The sequence below is a fragment of the Stomoxys calcitrans genome, chromosome 4 (assembly GCF_963082655.1).
Source record: "Stomoxys calcitrans chromosome 4, idStoCalc2.1, whole genome shotgun sequence".
Lineage (NCBI taxonomy): Eukaryota > Metazoa > Arthropoda > Insecta > Diptera > Muscidae > Stomoxys > Stomoxys calcitrans.
This window is the reverse complement of record NC_081555.1, coordinates 10,974,665-10,987,827: the sequence shown is the minus strand read 5'-3', so window position 1 is coordinate 10,987,827 and position 13,163 is coordinate 10,974,665. Positions and strand designations below refer to the sequence as shown.

General features: G+C 31.9%; 1 protein-coding gene across 1 annotated transcript in view; it reads right to left on the bottom strand.

Moving 5' to 3' along the window:
* Positions 1-13,163, bottom strand: part of LOC106087030 (uncharacterized) — a 30,006-nt gene that overhangs the window by 14,962 nt on the left and 1,881 nt on the right. The gene's annotated exons all lie outside the window — the stretch shown is intronic.

Genomic DNA, 13,163 nt, shown 5'->3' with positions numbered 1-13,163 from the left:
CATACTTGGTACAGTTGTTGACGGTCAAACCAAAACACTTCATGCAAATTTTTAGCCAAATCGGGTAATAATTGCGCCCTCTTGCGGTCAATATCAGAGATCGGTTTACATGGGAGCTATACCAGGTTATAAACCAATTTACACCATACGTGGCAGAGTTGTGAGTGTTCAAACCAACTTCATGCAAAATTTTAGCCAAATCGGGTAATAATTGAGCACCCTAGCGGCTCAAGAAGCAAAGATCCGAAATTGGTTCATTAGAAGCTATATCAGGTTATGGACTGATTTACACTATACGTGGCGGAGTTATTATTGTTCAAACCAAAACACCTTATGCCAAATCGGGTAAAAATTGCGCCCCTAATTAAACCAATATCCCGATTTGACTTCTTAAGTCCTTACAAGCAGCAATTTGCGACCACTTTAGCTGAAATTGTGCATACATTTCCAAATTAGTCTATAATTTGATATAAATCTCATGTAAACCGGTCTCTCGATCATCCTTGTTCGGTTCCTAGAAGCTTTAATTTTTGCTGGATTGATAGAAGTTTGGTATGTAGAATAAAATTAGTCCCTCAACTAAATTTATTTTGTATAAATTGTTAGCAGAATCCATGGTGGTGGGTTCCAAGATTCGACCCGGTCGAACTTAGCACGCTTTTATTTGTTATTATCAAAGAACTATGCTAGATTTTTTCATAATTTTCATTGAAAAATCATTTTAAAGATCTTTAAATCAGAAAAGCTTGGATTCAACATCATAAAAACTAATATTCAGCTGATTATTCCAATTTACTGCATTTTTTTACATTCGCTTAGTTTTTTTCCCAGTGTATTCCCAAAAGAACAGCATAACAATTAGAGGCATTGAAGTACATAACCAAAAGAGTCAGATGACAAAGGTAAATACTTTTTTTTTTTTAAATAAATTTCTCTTCACAACACATACAAACACACAACACCAAAACAAATCGAGCATCATTTTTTCGCAAATCTAAATTTAAACACGTTCCCACTTTTGCTGTTTGGTTTGTTTGTGCTGGCATCATTTAACGTCAGTCCAAAGTTCACGACGATTGTGTCCAAAGTCTAATGTCGACCACATTCATTTGTTGGCTATCCACCTCGCTGTCTGTTTCTCTTTATCCATCATTAGCCTGTGAAAAAAGTCTTCATCACTTGAATAACAGCATCTAAAATGCTGCCGCTATCGCTGTTACTGCTGCCTCAGCAAACATTGTGTGAAACTTGTCATAGTGTTTGAATGTTATTTAACCTAAATAAGAGAGAGAGCGGTGAGGGCATAGCAATAAGCTGACAATAACAAATCAAAGGGCCAAGCCTCTTTTCACATACCCGCACACCCCCACACCATGTTCGCGAAAACAATTGTTGATCAATTGTCGCGTGTGTGGATAAATGAGCAGTGATGCAATGTAAATAGGTATGTATAACAGTTATGTTTGACAATTAATTACTGTTAATTTCAAGCCGTTTGAGAAGCAAACACTAAGTGAAAAATGTTAGTTAACTATGGGAGACCAGTTTTTTTTGCTTTTTATTATTATGAATGAATAAATAATCATGAACTTGACATTGAAATTTGTCTTTTGGCATTTTGGCGAATATCGACGCATATTTTTAATGTGATATGGAGCTCATTACGGATATAATAAACCAGACATAATAAACGGAATTGTATACCAGTTTTTAAGTTATTAAGTCAAGTCAAAAATTTAGTCTTGAATTTGAATAACTTTACCGTATAAATTTTGGAATTTTTTATTTAATTGCCAATATTTAATGCGAAATTTCAGCCAAATCGGAAAATAATTCCGCCCTTTTTAGGATTTAATATCAAATCGAGCGATCGATTATAATGCCATGTTATTGGCCGAGTTATAAATATGTTTTCTAGATGCTCATGAAGTCAAATTAGGATATCGATTTATATGGCAGCTTTCCATTTCCCCCATTTCCCATTTCCCAATCCAAATGACCTACATCAATAAGAAGTACCTAGGCAACATTTCAAGGTGCTTGCTTTACGCAAAAATTCAAGCTCCTATCTTTACTCCTTAGAGAGTTGACATACTTTTGACAGACATACGGACGAACATGGCTAAATCGACTTGGAATGCCAAGACAATCAAAAATTTAAATCAAGACCATAATTTGTAGGATCTCAGATAAATATTTCGATGAGTTACACCGAAGTGACAAAATTGGTTTACGCCTCGTTCTGTGGTGGAGGATATATAAACTATCATCATAATGATCTGTAGGGTTTAAGGTATATAAGACTTAAAATTCTGTGATTTAAGTCATGTCGTATATAAAATTTTGCTGAAATAATATCTAAAAATAGTTTGGTTTAATTTTTTTCTGCCATTAGTTTATCTTAATAAAGAATTGTTTTTTTTTGTCAATTACTAGTTAAAGAATTTTCGAAAAAAAATATCAGCTGCACAATGTATCATATGGCACAAACTTGTACAAGGTTGTTGGGTTATTTGTTTGCGGCACAATGGATTCTATGGTAAATCATTGGCTCTACAAACATTCGCATTTATGAGTTTTTCTATTCAAAAGTAAGGCAATGTTTGTAGGGTTGCCGGGTATAAAAAAAATTAAAAAATAAATAAACAATTATAACAAAGAAAATGTTAAAAATTTTAGATTTTTCCCTATTTAAAAATAGATGGCAATCTTTTTTTAAAAAATATATTTTTATACTACACATTTAGATATAGAAATAACCCACAAAATGTTTGGCCTGATTTCCATGCTGACGTAAATTTTGCTTTTTTACTGTGGGCCTACCCTGGCTTCGCTGTATATGCCGGCGCAGTACTTTATACCTATTGTAAATATGATGTTTTGTCAAGCACTCACCGTTGTTCTTGCTGGCTTCCCTCATAAATTTTTCTTAAATAAATTTTAAATAACAAACACTGCGGTGTGATATAAAAATAGCAACAATTCTTACATATAGACCAGTATGATTGTTGTGAATTTATTCATTTATTTTTAGCTGGATGTTTAGAAAACCGCAGCTGCAGTTATAAATGTGCAACAAGTGTGATTTTTTGTGGCGTCTCATTGACAAACAGGTGCAATAAAAGAGAAAAAACAGAACACAGAAAAACTAGTTTAGGTTGAAAAAAGGGAGCGGATGTTAATCCGCCCCATGCCACTATGGAGATACACCTAAGCCAGTAATCGGGTTGTTGTGCGCTCTAAATACCGCCAGGTCCACTTTGTCCTCTAGCTTTGATCCATCCGTGTAACATGATCTTCAAAATGACAATACTAGGGTTCCCATCTGAAAGATCATGTTACACGGATGGATCAAAGCTAGAGGACAGAGTAGGCCTGGAAATGCGATCTGTTTTAGACTGCCTGATCATAATAAAGCATATAATAAAAACAAGTAAAAGCGTTCGGCCGGGCCGAATCTTCGGAACCCGCCACCATGGATTCTGCTAAAAATGTATACAAAATAAATCTTTTTAAGTTGTATGGCATAATTTTATTCTACATACCAAACTTCTGTCAAACCAGCAAATATTAAAGCTTCTAGAAATCGAACATGGATGATCAAGAGACCGGATTATATGGGAGTTATAGTGGGTTATAGACCGATTCGGATCGTACTTGGCACAGTTGTTGGAAGTAGTAACAAAAAAGTACATGCAAAATTTCAGCCACATCGGACAAAAATTTCGGCTTGTAAGGGCTCACGAAGTCAAATCGGGGAATCGGTTTATATGGGAGCTATACCAGGTTATAGACCGATTTGAACCGTACTTGGCATAGTTGTTGGAAGTCATAACAGAACATAGCATGCAAAATTTCAGCAAAAAAGGACAAAAATTGCGGCTTCCAGGGGCTCAAGAAGTCAAATCGGGAGATCGGTTTATTTGGGAGCTATATCTAAATCTGAACCGATATGGCCCATTTGCAATCCCCAATGACCTACATCAATATTAAGTATCTGTGCAAAATTTCAAGCGGCTAGCTTTACGCGTTCGACTATAGTGAGTTCGACAGACGGAGGGTCGGACGGACATGGCTGGATCGAGATAGAGCGTCGAGATGATCAAGAATATATGCACTTTATGGGGTCTTAGACGAATATTTCGAGGTGTTACAAACGGAATGATAAGATTAGTGTACCCTCCATCCTATGGTGGTGGGTATAAAAATGGATTACCATATGGTCATAGAGATATGACAAACCTCTTTCTCTAAAAAAATTGTATAAATTTTTTTTTTTAATTTTTTATGTTTAAAAATTTGTCACAAAATCTTTTTTTTATAAAAATTTGATACAATTTTTTTTCTATAAAGATTTGTCACAAATTGCTTCTTAAAATATTTGCCACAAATTTTTTTTTTAAACAATTTGTCACAAATTGCTTCTTAAAACATATGCCACAAATTTTTTTTTTTTAAAAAGATTTTCGCACATTTTTGTCACAATATTTGTTCTATAAAATATTGTCACAAATTGCTTCTATTAAAATTTGTCGCAATTTTTTTAAAAAATATCTGTCAAAAAAAATTTTTTTAATTTGTAACAAATTTCTTTTTTAAATTTGCCACATTTTTTTTTACAAAATTTTTTATAAAACTTTTTATGTATAAAAATTTTTCGCTTTTTTTATAAAAATTTGTCACAATTTTTTTATATTAATAAGTAATTTTTTTTAATATTGATTTTTTAATAAAAATTTCTGATTTTTTTATAAAATTTTGTTACAATTTTTTTGTGGAAAAATTGTCACATCTTTTTTTATAACAATTTGTCACTATTTGTATTTGTTTAAATTTTCAACGTTATTTATTTTGTCACAATTTTTTTTATAAAATATTGCAACAATATTTTTTTTTTTAATTTTTTCACAAAATTTTTTTTATAAATATTTTATAAAAGTTTGTCATACATTTTTTAATAAAAATTTGTAACACATTTTTTCTCTTAATATTTCACAAATTTTGTGTTATGAAAAAAGTTTTCAAACGCATGTTTTTCTTTAAACAGTTGTCATAATTTCGTAAAAATTGTCACAATTTTTTTCTATAAAAATGTGTAACAATTTTTGGTTAATAAAATATTGTCACAATTTGTATTATAAATTTTTAATTTAATAAAAATTTATTACGATTTTTTTTTTTAATTTTGTCAAAAATGTATTTTTTTGAAAAGTTGTCAGAGTTTGTCACAATATCATTTAATAAAAATTTGCCACAATTCTTTTTAAAAATGATGTCTTTTTTTAGAATTTAATTTTTTTGATAAAAATTTCTTAAGATTTTTGTTTATAAAATTTTGTCACAATTTTTTTTATGAAAAGTTGTTACAACCTTTTGCATAAAAATTAGTCACAATATTTTTTTATAAAAATTTGTCACACTTTTTTTTATAAAATTTTTTCACTTTTTTTTAATTTGTTCACCTTTTTTTATAAAAATTAGTGACAATTTTTTTTTATAAAATTTTGTCAAAATTTTTTTTTATAAAAAATTCTTAATTTTTTTTTTTAATTTTTTAAAATTATTTGTTTTTTTTTTTTAAATTTTGTCACTTTTTTTGTATAAAAGTTTGTTACAGTTGTCTCTTTAATAAAAATTTCTCACTATTTTTTTATGAAAATTTTGTCACAAACTTTTTTTCTATAAAACTTTGTCACAAATATTTTTCCTTAATAACTTGTCAAATGGACTATTAAATTTTGTCACACATTTGTTATACCCCACACCACTACTGTGGTACAGGGTATTATAACTTAATGCATTTGTTTGTAACATCCAGAATGAAGATAGATAGACCCATTGATAAGTATACCGATCGACTCAGAATCACTTCCTGATTCGATTTTGCTATGCCCGTCTGTCTGTCTGTGCGTCTGTCCAAGTTAATTTGTGTATAAACTACAGTTCGCATTTTTCATCCGATCGTCTTCAAATTTGGTACAGGCATGTTTTTCGGCTTATGGACGAAGCCTATTGAAATTGGAAAAAATCGGTTCAGATTTGGATATAGCTCCCATATATATCTTCGTATGATTTGTAGTAAAAATGCAATAAAATGGTAATTTGTTAAACGATTCTCTCGAAATTTGGCGGGAAGAATTTTCATTCGATTGATACAGACATGTTTTTCGGCCTAGAAACTAAGCCTATTGAAATTGGAAAAAATCGGTTCAGATTTGGATATAGCTGTCATATATATATTTTCGTCATAATAAAAATGCAATAAAATGGCCATTTGTTAACAAATTCTCTCAAAATTTGGAGGAAGGATTCTCTCTTGACTCTCGACATTATTAGTGAATTTCATAGAAATCGGTTCAGATTTGGATATAGCTCCCATATATATGTTCGTCTGATTTGCAGTAAAAATGCAATAAAATGGCCATTTGTTAGTCAATTCTCGCAAAATTTGGCAGGAAGGATATTCTCTTGACTCTCGACATTATTAGTGAATTTCATAGAAATCGGTTCAGATTTGGATATAGCTCCCATATATATGTTCGTCTGATTTGCAGTAAAAATGCTATAAAATGGCCATTTGTTACCCATTCTCTCGAAAATTTGACAGGGTAACTCTCGACATTATTAGTGAATTTCATAAAAATCGGTTCAGATTTGGATATAGCTCCCATATGCATGTTCGTCTGATTTGCAGTAATAATGCAATAAAATGGTCATTTGTTAACCGATTCTCTCGAAATTTGACAGGAAGGATTGTATTAGGACTCTCGACGTTACTGGTGAATTTCATGGAAATCGGTTCAGATTTAGATATAGCTCTCATATAAATATATTGGGTTGCCCAAAAAGTAATTGCGGGTTTTTCATATAGTCGGCGTTGAAAAATTTTTTCACAGCTTGTGACTCTGTAATTGCATTCTTTCTTCTGTCAGTTATCAGCTGTTACTTTTACCTTGTTTTAGAAAAAAAGTGTAAAAAGTATATTTGATTAAAGTTCATTCTAAGTTTTATTAAAAATGCATTTACTTTCTTTTAAAAAATCCGCAATTACTTTTTGGGCAACCAATATATCGCCCGATTTTCACTTCTGGAGTCACAGCAAGCGCATGCATTGAACAATCGTGGCAAAGTTTTGCAAAACTCTTTCCTCGACGACTATCACAACATCTAAGAAATTTGCTTGACATCGGTTCAGATTTAGATATAACTACCTTATATATTTTTCCGATTTTGAGAAATATTGCAATAAAGAGCTCATTTCTTAACCAATTTTCTCGTAATTCGGCGGGAGGCATTTTTTATGACTTACTGTATTGTATTGTATTATGACTCTCAACATTACTGGTGAATTTCACAAAAATCGGTTTAGATTTACATGTAGCTCTCATATATATGTTCGACCGATTTTGTGAAGTAAAATGAAAGCCTGTTCTTTTCTTGGGTATTTTTCTTACCATTCGTTGTTAAGAGGATTTTTAGGTATAACAAGGGTTTTAAGACAACTTGTCAGAGCTTCACACTCAAAATAATTGACCACTTTAGAACTACAAACAGATTGTAATGTTATCTAAAGATTTAAAAATCTATTATATCAGAAAAAACAATAAGGAAAAAACAATAATTATGAACTCTCACAATATTATAAAGCTATTAAGTAATTATATGGTTTTTACATGCAAGATCAAGTATACGGCTATGTCTACTGTTTTATTTTTTTTTTTTACATTTTTAAGTGACATTCGTGTATGAACAACTGTTGTTTGTTTTTTTTTTTGCAGCACCCATACACTTGTCACATTAATGTGAGTTATGATTAATTGAATTGTAGCTTGTTGATGGATATATCCCTCCATCTATGTATTATATAACAAGATTTTCTGAATAAATTCGCGCAACACATTTCAATTTGAGAACCCAATTCAGATTTAATTAAAAAAAAAAACTGCATTTTTAAACGATTTACGACAGCTGTACTTATGGAGGGAACAGCTTTTATTTTTAATTCAAATATATGGTTGTTGTTGTCATTGTTGTTGTGGTTTGACATATGTATGCTTATAGTATCATTAAGATAATCAGTAGGTACGTCTCTCATAACAATGACCATTATCAGATTGAAAGTGGAACATAAAGATTAAAATAAACGCTAGGGGTCCCACATAAAATGAACACAGCAATTGTTTTTTTTTTTGGAGTAAATCTAACCACTTGATTAGATTAGAAGCGTGGCTAAAGAGAATTTTATTGGCACAACAGATATGGTAGAGGTAGTTTAATTTGCATATTGTTTACCAGCAGGCATAATAAAAAGAATTTTCTATACCTTTTCAGGTACAATGATGTTGTCAAAGGAGTAGTGAAGTTTTGCCTGAAGAAATGTTTATAGTTTTTAAAGTTTTCTTTGAAGCTAACCTATTGCTAGTAAGAGAGGCTACACAGAAAACAACAAGAAAAAACGTGCCAAGTTTGGCCGGGCTGAATCTTATATACCCTCCACCATGGATCGCTTTTGTCGAGTTCTATGCGCGGTATCTCTTTTTTGGCAAACAAAGAATATTGAATAAGAACTGTTATGCTATTGGAGCTATATGAAGTTATAGTCTGATTCGGACCATAAATGAATGCTGAACATTGTAGAAGTCATCATTGTGTAATATTTCAGTTCATTCGGATAAGAATTGCGCCTTGTAGGGGCTCAAGAAGCAAAATCGGGAGATAGGTTTATATGGGAGCTGTATCAAGCTATAAATTGATTCAGATCATATTGAACACGTATGTTGAAGGTCATGAGAGAAGCCATTTTGCAAAATTTCTGCCAAATCAGATGAGAATTGGGCCCTCTAGAGGCTCAAGAAGTCAAGATCCCAGATCGGTTTATAAGGCAGCTATATCAGGTTATAGACCGATTTGAACCATATTTGTAACAGTTATTGAAAGTCATAACAAAACACCTCATGCAAAAGTTCAGCCAAAACGGATGAGAATTGCGCGATCTATTGGCTCAAGAAGTCAAGATCCAAGATCGGTTTATATGACAGCTATAACAGATTATAAACCGATTTGAATTATACTCAATACAGTTATTGGAAGTCATATCAAAACACCACGTACACAATGTCAGTCAAATCGGATAAGAATTGCGCCCTCTAGAAGCTCAAGAAGTCAAGACCCAAGATCGGTTTATATGGCAGCTATATCAAAACATAGACCGATTTGAACCATACTTAGCGCAGTTGTTGGAAGTCATAACAGAAGATCTTATGTAAAATTTCAGCCAAATGGGATAAGAATTGCGCCCTCTAGAAGCTCAAGAAGTCAAGACCCAAGATCGGTTTATATGGCAGCTGTATCAAAACATAAACCGATTTGAACCATACTTAGCGCAGTCGTTGGATGTGATACTAAAACACCACGTGCAAAATTTCAGCCAAATCAGATAAGAATTGCCTCCTCTAGATGCTCAAGAAGTCAAGACCCAAGTCCGGTTTATATGGCACCTATATCAAAACATGGACCGATGTGGTCCATTTACAATCCCAACCGACCTACACTAATAAAATGTATTTGTACTCCTTCGAAAGTTAGCGTGCTTTCGACAGACGGATGGACATGGCTAGAAAGGCTTAAAATGAGATGACGATCAATTAAAAATTTAATTGAAAATAAAAATGTTTTCAATTAAAATTTTAATTGAAAACATTATTATTTTCAATTAAAATTTTAATTGAAAATAAAAATGTTTTCAATTAAAAATTTAATTGAAAATAAAAATGTTTTCAATTAAAAATTTAATTGAAAATAATAATGTTTTCAATTAAAAATTTAATTGAAAATAAAATTGTTTTCAATTAAAAAATTAATTGAATCAATAATTTTTTAATTGAATCCGCATATATTTTTCAATTACGATCGTGATTGGAATTAAGGCAATTCTCAATTAAAAAAATAATTGATTCAACAATTTTTTTTATTGAATCTGAACCTTTTTCAATTACTATCATGATTGAAATTTTGGATATTTCCAACTAAAAAAATAATTGATTCATTAATTTTTTCTAATTAAATCTGAACTTGTTTTCAATTACGATGGATGCTCGTGGAAATTTTTAATTAAAAAATTAATTGATTCAATAATTTTTTTAATTCAATCTTAATATATAATGTGATTAAAAATTTAATATTTTCATTGATGGCCTAGACCACTTGAGTACGTTGATTTTTCAACCAAGTTTTGAAAAATTTTTTGTTTTGTTTTAATCAAAATTTTAATTGAATTATTGAATTTTGTTATTAATGTCACTTTTTATCTTTCATTTTCTGTGTATAAATTCTTTTCTTCTTCTTCTTTTTTATTCTATACAAAAAAAGTGTTGTGTACTAAAGATCCATTAAACGTTTTTAATGACTTTTTAAACAGCGAACCTTATCGAATGCAACGTGTTGTACAGACTTGTGATAAGCCACTTCCGTGCCGAGGAATTCAATAGTTTTCACTGGTGCCCATAGGCCACATTTAATCAAGAAGCAAGTCATGGTGATATTTTAAAATAAACGGTTAATAGTGTGTCAATTATTTCAAGCAAAGGAGATAAGAAGGGAAACTCCTATAAATTCAATTTTATGATTCATATAAAAGTTTATATAAGGATTTTTGTTAATTGTTATCTAATAAACTATCTTGAATCAAATTTAAGTTACGTGATTTTTCGAACAAAGATCAATATAAAAAAGCGCAAACGAAAATTTAAATTAATTAAATAGATGTTGTCGTAGGCTTCTAAACTTAATACAGCTTATGAATTTTTTCCATATCGTTGATAATGTATTCATATTTGTGTAACTCTTATAAGGAAAACACTTCATTCATTTATTGAAAATAGGTTGTTGTATATTCTTATACAATAGGGAAACTTATCAACACCTGCATTAATTACACTATGGAACAAAAAGTTAAATTTTTTCAAAAAATACAAGAAAATCTGAATGAATGTGAATATGTCTGTTTTTTATTGATATTTTGTATATCTTCCGATAAAGATTACACTTGTTTCTTGATTTTAAATACCACTATATTTGTAACATATAATCCAACTCGATGTTATATCTGATGTAACTTCCCTATCAATCAATCTGCAGAATTTACGCCTAAATGCATGCTCCACATTTTAAACATATATACTGCCACCCTAACCTAACCTAATGTACACCCTCCATCATAGGATGGGAGTTATAATAACTTCGTCATTCCATTTGTAACTCTTCGAAATATTTGTCTAAGGCCTTACAAGTAGGTCTAAGGCCTTACAAGTTGGTCTAAGGCCTTACAACTTGGTCTAAGGCCTTATATTGTAAATCATTTAACCATTTCTGTCCGTTTGTCGAAAGCGCGCTAACTTTCGAAGCTGATAAGCTAGGTCTTAGTTTTGCACAAATACTTCTGATGAAAAACTTTTTCCCAAAGGGATGTCGCACTGCGGCACGCCGTTCGGACTCGGCTATAAAAAGGAAGTCCTTATCATTCTTGAATCGTACAGCACTCATTGATATGTGAGAAGTTTGGGCCTGTTCCTTAAATGGAATGTTCATTTGCATTTACTTCTGATGAAAGGAGGCCTGCTTTGATTTAAAATCGAAAAAATGTGTAAAAATGTAAATTAAAAAAAGTTAGAATCGAAAAAAAGCCTGCTGACTAATTGGGTGTAATAGAAATCTCACCAGGTTGAAAACATTTCCCTATTTACGAAGTTTTCTAATTTTTTGGTAAACATCTTGGGAATTTGACAATTTTGACCACAGTATTTTCTACATACCGCTTAAGGAATTCATTATTCGCTAAAATTTTTCTATTAAAAACGCATTTCTATGAGAAAATTTGAGCAAATTAAATGAGCAATCATGTGTTCCTCTTATATGCTTTACAATGAAATAAAAATAGGAATAACGAGTAAGTAAGTTCGGCCGGCCGAATCTTGGGTACTCACCACCATGGATTCCGTTATAAATGTACGCTTATTAACTGAGTTTGTATTTGAATTATTTAGGTCTCAGGAAGTCATATCGGTACGGGGGCCTATATCACCAAATTGACCGATTTGGATAAAACTTGGCATTGATATTGTAAGTCATAAGATAGTGTTTTGGACCAAATTTCAGCCAAATCAGGTAAAAATTTAGACTTCTAAGGGCTAATCCGGGGATCGGTTTATATGGGGGCTATATCTGTTTATAGACCGATTCGCATCCTAGTTGTCATCCAATTAGCCTGGAGGTAGTGCTTTGTTATGGCTTCCAACTTGCCTCCAGATTTGTATATATTGCAATTATATCGTCATTTGCTAACCGATTTTCATGAATTTTGGCACAAGGGAGTCAAACTGGTCATTACTGGTGAATTTGACAGAAATCGGTTTAGATTAGATATAGTTTCCATATATATTTATACCCTCCACCAAAGGATGGGGGTGTACTATTTTCGTCACTCCGTTTGTATGCCTCGAAATATGCGCCTAAGACCCCATAAAGTATGTATATTCTTGATCGTCATGATATTTTAAGTCGATCTACCCATGTCCATCCGTATGGCGAAAGTACGCCAACTTTCGAAGGAGTTAAGCTAGAAGCTTGAAATATTGCACAAATACTTCTTATTAGTGTAGGTTGGTTGCGATTGAAATGGGCCACATCGGTTCATGATTTGATATAGGTGTCATATAAACCGACCTTGAGTTTTGATTTTTACAGCTTCTAGAGGGCGCATTTCTCATCTAAATTGGCTAAAATTTAACAAGAAGTGTTATGGTATAACTTCCAACAACTGTGCCAAGTATAGTCTAAATCAGTCCATAACCTGATATAGCCGCCATATAAACCGATCTCCCGATTAGACTTCTTGAGCCTCTAGAGGGCGCAATTCCTACCCTCTGATCTGGCCGAAATTTTGCATGACGTGTTTCATTATGACTTCCAACAGCTGTGCTAAGAATGGTTCAAATAGGTCCATAACCTGAATAGCTGCCATATAAACCGACCTTGGGGGTTGACTTCATGATCCTCTAGAGGGCGCAATTCCTATCTGATTTGGTTTTAATTTTACATTAGGTGTTCTGTTATGACTTCCAACATCTATGCCAAGTATAGTCTAAATCAGCTGATCTTCTCAAAAC